Below are 8356 nucleotides of genomic sequence, written 5' to 3'. Positions count from 1 at the left end.
TTCCCCTCGCTTTGGACCTTAGTCGGTACGAACTTATCTAAGGCGTACTGGACGATGTTTCTGAATTTTTTCCATTTTTGTTCCACATCCTCTTCCTCAGAAATGAACGTTTGATGGTGGTCACTCAGATATTCTGCGATTTGTGCCCTATCACTCTTGTTAAGCAAATATATTTTCCTTCCTTTCTTGGCATTTCTTATTACACTTGTAGTCATTGATGCAACCACTGACTTATGATCACTGATACCCTCTTCTACATTCACGGAGTCGAAAAGTTCCGGTCTATTTGTTGCTATGAGGTCTAAAACGTTAGCTTCACGAGTTGGTTCTCTAACTATCTGCTCGAAGTAGTTCTCGGACAAGGCAGTCAGGATAATGTCACAAGAGTCTCTGTCCCTGGCTCCAGTTCTGATTGTGTGACTATCCCATTCTATACCTGGTAGATTGAAGTCTCCCCCTATTACAATAGTATGATCACGAAACTTCTTCACGACGTTCTGCAGGTTCTCTCTGAGGCGCTCAACTACTACGGTTGCTGATGCAGGTGGTCTATAGAAGCATCCGACTATCATATCTGACCCACCTTTGATACTTAACTTAACCCAGATTATTTCACATTCGCATTCGCTAATAACTTCACTGGATATTATTGAATTCTTTACTGCTATAAATACTCCTCCACCATTGGCGTTTATCCTATCCTTGCGGTATATATTCCATTCTGTGTCTAGGATTTCGTTACTGTTCACTTCCGGTTTTAACCAACTTTCCGTTCCTAATACTATATGCGCACTATTTCCTTCAATAAGAGATACTAATTCAGGAACCTTGCCCTGGATACTCCTGCAGTTTACCAATATTACGTTAACTTTTCCTGTTTTTGGTCTCTGAGGACGGACGTTCTTTATCAACGATGATAATGTCCTCTCTGGTAAGCCGTCAGGTATTTTATCGTTTCGCCCAAGGGGGGGTCCCTCTAACCTAAAAAATCCCCGTGTGCACGCCACACGTACTCTGCTACCCTAGTAGCTGCTTCCGGTGTGTAGTGCACGCCTGACCTGTCTAGGGGGGCCCTACAGTTCTCCACCCAATAACGGAGGTCGATGAATTTGCAACCATTACAGTCGCAGAGTCGTCTGAGCCTCTGGTTTAGACCCTCCACACGGCTCCAAACCAGAGGACCGCGATCGGCTCTGGGCACTATGCTGCAGATATTAAGCTCAGCTTGCACTCCGCGTGCGATGCTGGTTGTCTTCACCAAATCAGCCAGCCGCCGGAAGGAACCAAGGATGGCCTCAGAACCCAAGCGGCAGGCGTCATTCGTTCCGACATGTGCTACTATCTGCAGCCGGTCACACCCAGTGCGTTCAATAGCTGCCGGAAGGGCCTCCTCCACATTACGGACGAGACCCCCCGGCAAGCACACCGAGTGCACACTGGCATTCTTCCCCGACCTACCCGCTATTTTCCTGAGGGGCTCCATAACCCGCCTAACGTTGGAGCTCCCTATAACTAATAGGCCCGCCCTCTGTGACTGTCGGGACCTTGCCGGAGAATCGGCCACTGGCCCAACAGGCGAGGCATCCTGTGGTGGCTCGGAAACGATGTCATCACCACTAGGAAGCACCCCGCACCTGTTGGAAAGGGGTAAGGCAGCTGCCACGCGGCCAGATCCCACCTTCGCCTTTCGGCCAGGCACGCGCGAGCCCACCACTGTCCGCCATTCACCCTGGAGTGATGGCTGACCGGTAAGATGCTCACTGCCGGAAGACGCAGCGACATCAGGGGTTCCATGTGATTCCAAGGCCACCGAAGTAGGCATAGGTCTCACCACAGTTGCCCCAACGCCACTACGAGCCGACGCCTGCGCCTCGAGCTCGATGAGCCTAACAGACAAAGCCTCCACCTGCCCCCGAAGAGTGGCCAATTCTCCTTGCGTCCGCTCACAACAACCACAGTCCCTACACATGACTATGTTTACCCTACTCTATACGGTGACAAATTCCCAAGATAATCTTCTGATGAGCTACTCTGATAATCAAGAAACACTCACTGAAATACGAGACGCGAAAACTACGCTAGGTTTTCCCAGAAAAACTATTTAAAAGCTAAGCGCAGCAAATAAGTACAAAAACGCTTTATACAAACAGTACTCGCTGCTGCTGGTGCTCTCGCTCTGGCTGTCACAAGACAACTGCTGATTCAAGTGACTAGTGGCTAACGGCCGCGAAACAAACAAAAGACGGTTTTAGGGCGCTTTCTGTTCTAAACGATCAAGAAAACACTAAGAAATCTAACACGAAAACTACGTAAAGTTTTATCAAGAACTGTTAGTTACTATGCAGAGCAGATAAACACAAATAGAATCCCTTCCTTAGTGGAAGGTCGTAAACAAAATGCAAAATAAACGCTTTATACAAACAGTACTCGCTGCTGCTGGTGCTCTCGCTCTGGCTGTCACAAGACAACTGCTGATTCAAGTGACTAGTGGCTAACGGCCGCGAAACAAACAAAAGACGGTTTTAGGGCGCTTTCTGTTCTAAACGATCAAGAAAACACTAAGAAATCTAACACGAAAACTACGTAAAGTTTTATCAAGAACTGTTAGTTACTATGCAGAGCAGATAAACACAAATAGAATCCCTTCCTTAGTGGAAGGTCGTAAACAAAATGCAAAATAAACGCTTTATACAAACAGTACTCGCTGCTGCTGGTGCTCTCGCTCTGGCTGTCACAAGACAAGTATTGCAGGAGGGAACTGACACAATGAAACCTGCAGGGCTGTCCATAAATCCATAAAAGCACGAGATGGTGGTTGCAAGGCATCCTATATATGCTCAACAATGTTCATGTCTGGGGAGTTTGGTGGCCAGAGGAAGTGTTTAAACTCAGAAGAGTGTTCCTGGAGCCGCTCTGTAGCAATTCTGGACGTGTGGGAGGTTGCATTGGCTTGCTGGAATTGCCCAAGTCCGTCGGAATGCACAATGGGCATGAATAGATGCAGGGGATCAGACAAGATGCTTACATACGTGTCACCTGTCAGAGTCGTATCTAGACGTACCAGGGTCCCGTATCACTCCAACAGCACATTCCCCCCACACCATTACAGCGCCTCTACCAGCTTGAACAGTCCCCTTCTCAGATTCAGGGTCCACGGATTCACGAGGTCGTCTTGATACCCATACAGATCCATCCACTCGGTACAATCTGAAACAAGACTTTTCTGACCAGGCAACATGTTTCCAATCATCAACAGTCCAATGTCAGTGTTGAAAGGCCCAGGCAAGGTGTAAGGCTTTTTGTCATGCAGTCATCAACTGTACACGAGTGGGCCTTTGGTTCCGCAAGTCCACATGAATTATGTTTCGGTGAATGGGTCGCACGATGACACTTGTTGAAATCTGCAGCACTTTGCAGAAGGATTGCAGTTCTGTCACAATGAACGATTCTCATCACTCTTTGTTGGCCCCGATCTTGCTGGATCTTTTTCCGGTTGCAGCAATGTCAGAGATCTGATTCAGATGGCCCCAAGCTCTATGGGACTTAACATCTGAGGTCATCAGTCCCCTAGACTTAGAACTACTTAAACCTAACTAACCTAAGGCCATCACTCATCCATGCCCGAGGGAAAATTCGAACCTGCGACCATAGCAGCTGCGCGGTTCCGAACTGAAGCGCCTAGAACCGCTCGGCCATAACGGCCGGCGGAGATTTTATGTTTTACCGATTCTTCATACTCACAGTACACTCATGAAATGGTACACTCATCGCTACCTCAGAGATGCTGTGTCCCATCACTCGTGCACCGACTACAACACCACGTTCAAAATCACTTAAATCTTAATAACCTGCCATTGTAGCAGCAGTAACTAATCTAATAACTGCGCCAAAAACTTGTTGTCTTATATAGGCGTTCCCAAATGCAACGCCTTATTCTGACCGTTTCAATATCTATGTAGTTGGATACGCATGCCTGTATCAGCTTTTTTGGCGCTTCAGTGTACAAAAAAAGGAGCAATAATTACACTGGAGAATGAACCACTCATATTTTGTTGCCTTCTCTCTCTGTGGTTTAAATACGGTAGATCATGGAGCGACAGCTTCTCAATTCCCGCGGAAAACATTGTTGAAAACTAGATATGACATTGTGGGCTGCACTTATTTCCAACTTGATATTTTAAGCCGATGTTTTGAGGATGTTTTTTACAACGCGACCTGAATCTATCACTCAGATCACTTTGAAATGTTTCGGAACGTTTGTTTCAACATTCTCAGTGACCAGGTGTTGCCCTTTCTTTTGCATTTCATGACGGGTAAGCTGTCAACACTCCCATCTTCCAGCAACCAACAGAGCTGCACACTTGTGTTCCTCGTCTAATGAACACTTGGGCACCTCGACTGGCTCACTAAATCACCCGCTATTAATCCTGTAGAAAATTCATGGGGCTACTTGGGACATCTTGTAAAACCCAATAATTAATATCCATGCAGTTTGTTAGTTCTTTGGAATCTGATCATCAAAGATTAGCTTTAGCTGGATATGGCATGCCCGAAGAAACACGTAGGCTCTCTTGTTCGCCGAATTGGGGCCATTATCAAGGCTAGAGTCGGAGTTACACGGTATTAGCATGACGGCTAATTAATGGGGAAGTAATCTTTCGTTCTTTGTGCGTATTTACCAGTGTGCATATGCCGTTTCAGACATCTACTAAAATAGATGAAAAAATAAGAAGTGAACCAAAATATAAATACAAACAGTGCTCGATTGAAAATGTGATACACTGTGCGGTCAAAAGTATCCGGATACCCCCGAAAACATACGTTTTTTCATATTAGGTGCATTGTGCTGTCGCCTACTGCCAGGTACTCCATATCAGCGACGTCAGTAGTTATTAGACAACGTGAGAGAGCAGAATGGAGCGCTCCGCAGAACTCATGGACTTCGAACATGGTCAGGTGATTGGGTGTCACTTGTGTCATACATATCTGTAAGCGAGAGTTCCACTCTCCTAAACATCCCTAGGTCCACTGTTTCCGATGTGGTAGTGAAGTGGAAAAGTGAAGAGACACGTACAGCACAAAAGCGTACAGGCCGACCTTGTCTCAGAGACCGGAGACAGTTGAAGAGAGTCATAATTTGTAATAGGGGTTACATCTATCCAGACCAGCACACAGGACTTACAAACTGCATCAAGATCCACTGCAAGTAGTTTGACAATTGGGTGGGAGATGAGAAAACTTGGATTTCATGGTCAAATGGCTGCTCATAAGCAACACATCATACTGTAAAACCCAAACGATGCCTCGCAAGGTGTAAAGAGCGTAAACATTGGACGATTGAACAGTGGAGAAACATTATGTGGAGTGACGAATCACAGTACACAATGTGGCGATCCGATGGTATGGTATGGGCATGGCAAATGCCCGGTGAAAATCCTCTGCCAGCGTATAGTGCCAACAGTAAAATTCGGAGGCGGTGGAGTTACGATGTGGTCGTGTTTTTCATGGAGAGGGTTTGCACCCCTTGTTTTGCGGGGCACTATGACAGCACAGGCCTACATTGACGTTTTAAACTCATTCTTGCTTCCTATTGTTGAAGAGCAATTCGGGGATGGCGACTGCATCTTTCAACACTATCTAGCAACTGTTCATAATGCACGGCCTGTGGCGGAGTGGTTACAAGACAATAACATCCCGCTTCCCATTGTTGAAGAGCAATTTGGGGATGGCGACTGCATCTTTCAACACTATCTAGCAACTGTTCATAATGCACGGCCTGTGGCGGAGTGGTTACAAGACAATAACATCCCGCTTCCCATTGTTGAAGAGCAATTCGGGGATGGCGACTGCATCTTTCAACACTATCTAGCAACTGTTCATAATGCACGGCCTGTGGCGGAGTGGTTACAAGACAATAACATCCCGCTTCCCATTGTTGAAGAGCAATTCGGGGATGGCGACTACATCTTTCAACACTATCTAGCAACTGTTCATAATGCACGGCCTGTGGCGGAGTGGTTACAAGACAATAACATCCCGCTTCCCATTGTTGAAGAGCAATTCGGGGATGGCGACTGCATCTTTCAACAATATCTAGCAACTGTTCATAATGCACGGCCTGTGGCGGAGTGGTTACAAGACAATAACATCTCGCTTCCCATTGTTGAAGAGCAATTCGGGGATGGCGACTGCATCTTTCAACACTATCTAGCAACTGTTCATAATGCACGGCCTGTGGCAGAGTGGTTACAAGACAATAACATCCCGCTTCCCATTGTTGAAGAGCAATTTGGGGATGGCGACTGCATCTTTCAACACTATCTAGCAACTGTTCATAATGCACGGCCTGTGGCGGAGTGGTTACAAGACAATAACATCCCGCTTCCCATTGTTGAAGAGCAATTCGGGGATGGCGACTGCATCTTTCAACACTATCTAGCAACTGTTCATAATGCACGGCCTGTGGCGGAGTGGTTACAAGACAATAACATCCCGCTTCCCATTGTTGAAGAGCAATTCGGGGATGGCGACTGCATCTTTCAACACTATCTAGCAACTGTTCATAATGCACGGCCTGTGGCGGAGTGGTTACAAGACAATAACATCCCGCTTCCCATTGTTGAAGAGCAATTCGGGGATGGCGACTGCATCTTTCAACACTATCTAGCAACTGTTCATAATGCACGGCCTGTGGCGGAGTGGTTACAAGACAATAACATCCCGCTTCCCATTGTTGAAGAGCAATTCGGGGATGGCGACTGCATCTTTCAACACTATCTAGCAACTGTTCATAATGCACGGCCTGTGGCGGAGTGGTTACAAGACAATAACATCCCGCTTCCCATTGTTGAAGAGCAATTCGGGGATGGCGACTGCATCTTTCAACACTAGCAACTGTTCATAATGCACGGCCTGTGGCGGAGTGGTTACAAGACAATAACATCCCACTTCCCATTGTTGAAGAGCAATTCGGGGATGGCGACTGCATCTTTCAACACTATCTAGCAACTGTTCATAATGCACGGCCTGTGGCGGAGTGGTTACAAGACAATAACATCCCACTTCCCATTGTTGAAGAGCAATTCGGGGATGGCGACTGCATCTTTCAACACTATCTAGCAACTGTTCATAATGCACGGCCTGTGGCGGAGTGGTTACAAGACAATAACATCCCGCTTCCCATTGTTGAAGAGCAATTCGGGGATGGCGACTGCATCTTTCAACACTATCTAGCAACTGTTCATAATGCACGGCCTGTGGCGGGGTGGTTACAAGACAATAACATCACTGTAATGGACTGCCCTGCATAGAGTCTGGACCTGAATCCTATAAAACATCTCTGGGATGTTTTGGAATGCCGACTTCGTGCCAGGCCTCACTAACCGACATCCGTACCTCTCCTCAGTGCCACACTCTGTGAAGAATGGGCTGCCATTCCCCAAGAAACCTTCCAGCGACTGCCTGAACATACACCTGCGAGAGTGGAAGCTGTCTTCAAGGCTAAGAGTGGGCCATCATCATTTTGAGTTCCAGCATTACCGATGGAGGGCTCCACGAATTTGTAAGTCATTTTCAGCCATGTGTCAGGATACTTTCGATCACATAGTGTACATACTTTATCGGCACCTCAGTACACAAGCACATCAATGCCTCACATCAGAGAATAAATATACCTGTCATGTCATCATAAACAGTCCTATCCTAGGTATACCCATTCATACAGCAGAAACAGTAGCACACTCCTGTGTTGCTGCTGTTTGCCTCACGAACAAGCACCCACCACTCTGCCCACAGTTCAGTTGTAACTCTTATACATATAGGTGCCTACATGAAACCATTATGTGACAGTATGGGAAACTCTCATATTGGATTTCCAATGTGTACAGTTGCATATCGTTTGTGCAATCTCTGTAAAGCCTACAAGCTGACCTTCTAGATGTAATTACTATATTACTCTATTAATTTTGTGCGTATTCTTTACACAGTGTGTAACAGGTGTAATCACAGGTAATTTTATATGTGTTATTTAAGTATGTATACACATAAGTGTGTTGGTTGTTTTTTCTCTGTGTTAAACAATCTTCCCACAAATACTCATATAATTTACTACTTGATGTTTCCGGTATGGTCATAACTGCACCACTAAATGGACTACCCCTGCAGTACAGACTAACCATTTTGTGTCCATGCATCCACACTTCAATACCTGATGTGCTGCTCAGGGTAAAATAAGCACTGGTGGCTTTCTCTTGTCACTTGTACTTGTGGATACTAACCAACCTAAAAACATACTGCTCTGAATAATTATAATTATTAATTTGCAAATGTCCGCCCCCGGTATCTGAGTGGTCAGCAT

At 46.1% G+C, this 8356-nt stretch overlaps 1 protein-coding gene across 1 annotated transcript in view; it reads left to right on the top strand.

Annotated features, from left to right (window-relative positions):
* The first annotated feature begins 4566 nt into the window (after positions 1 to 4566).
* The window catches only part of LOC126474781 (integrin beta-PS-like), a 123730-nt gene continuing 119940 nt past the window's right edge, over positions 4567 to 8356 (top strand). The window contains exon 1 of the mRNA XM_050102258.1: positions 4567 to 4667. The gene's annotated coding sequence lies outside the window, so the exon portion shown is untranslated. The remainder of the gene's footprint in view (positions 4668 to 8356) is intronic.

This window comes from Schistocerca serialis, chromosome 4, assembly GCF_023864345.2.
Source record: "Schistocerca serialis cubense isolate TAMUIC-IGC-003099 chromosome 4, iqSchSeri2.2, whole genome shotgun sequence".
NCBI lineage: Eukaryota > Metazoa > Arthropoda > Insecta > Orthoptera > Acrididae > Schistocerca > Schistocerca serialis.
This window is presented reverse-complemented; position numbering and strand designations above follow the sequence as displayed.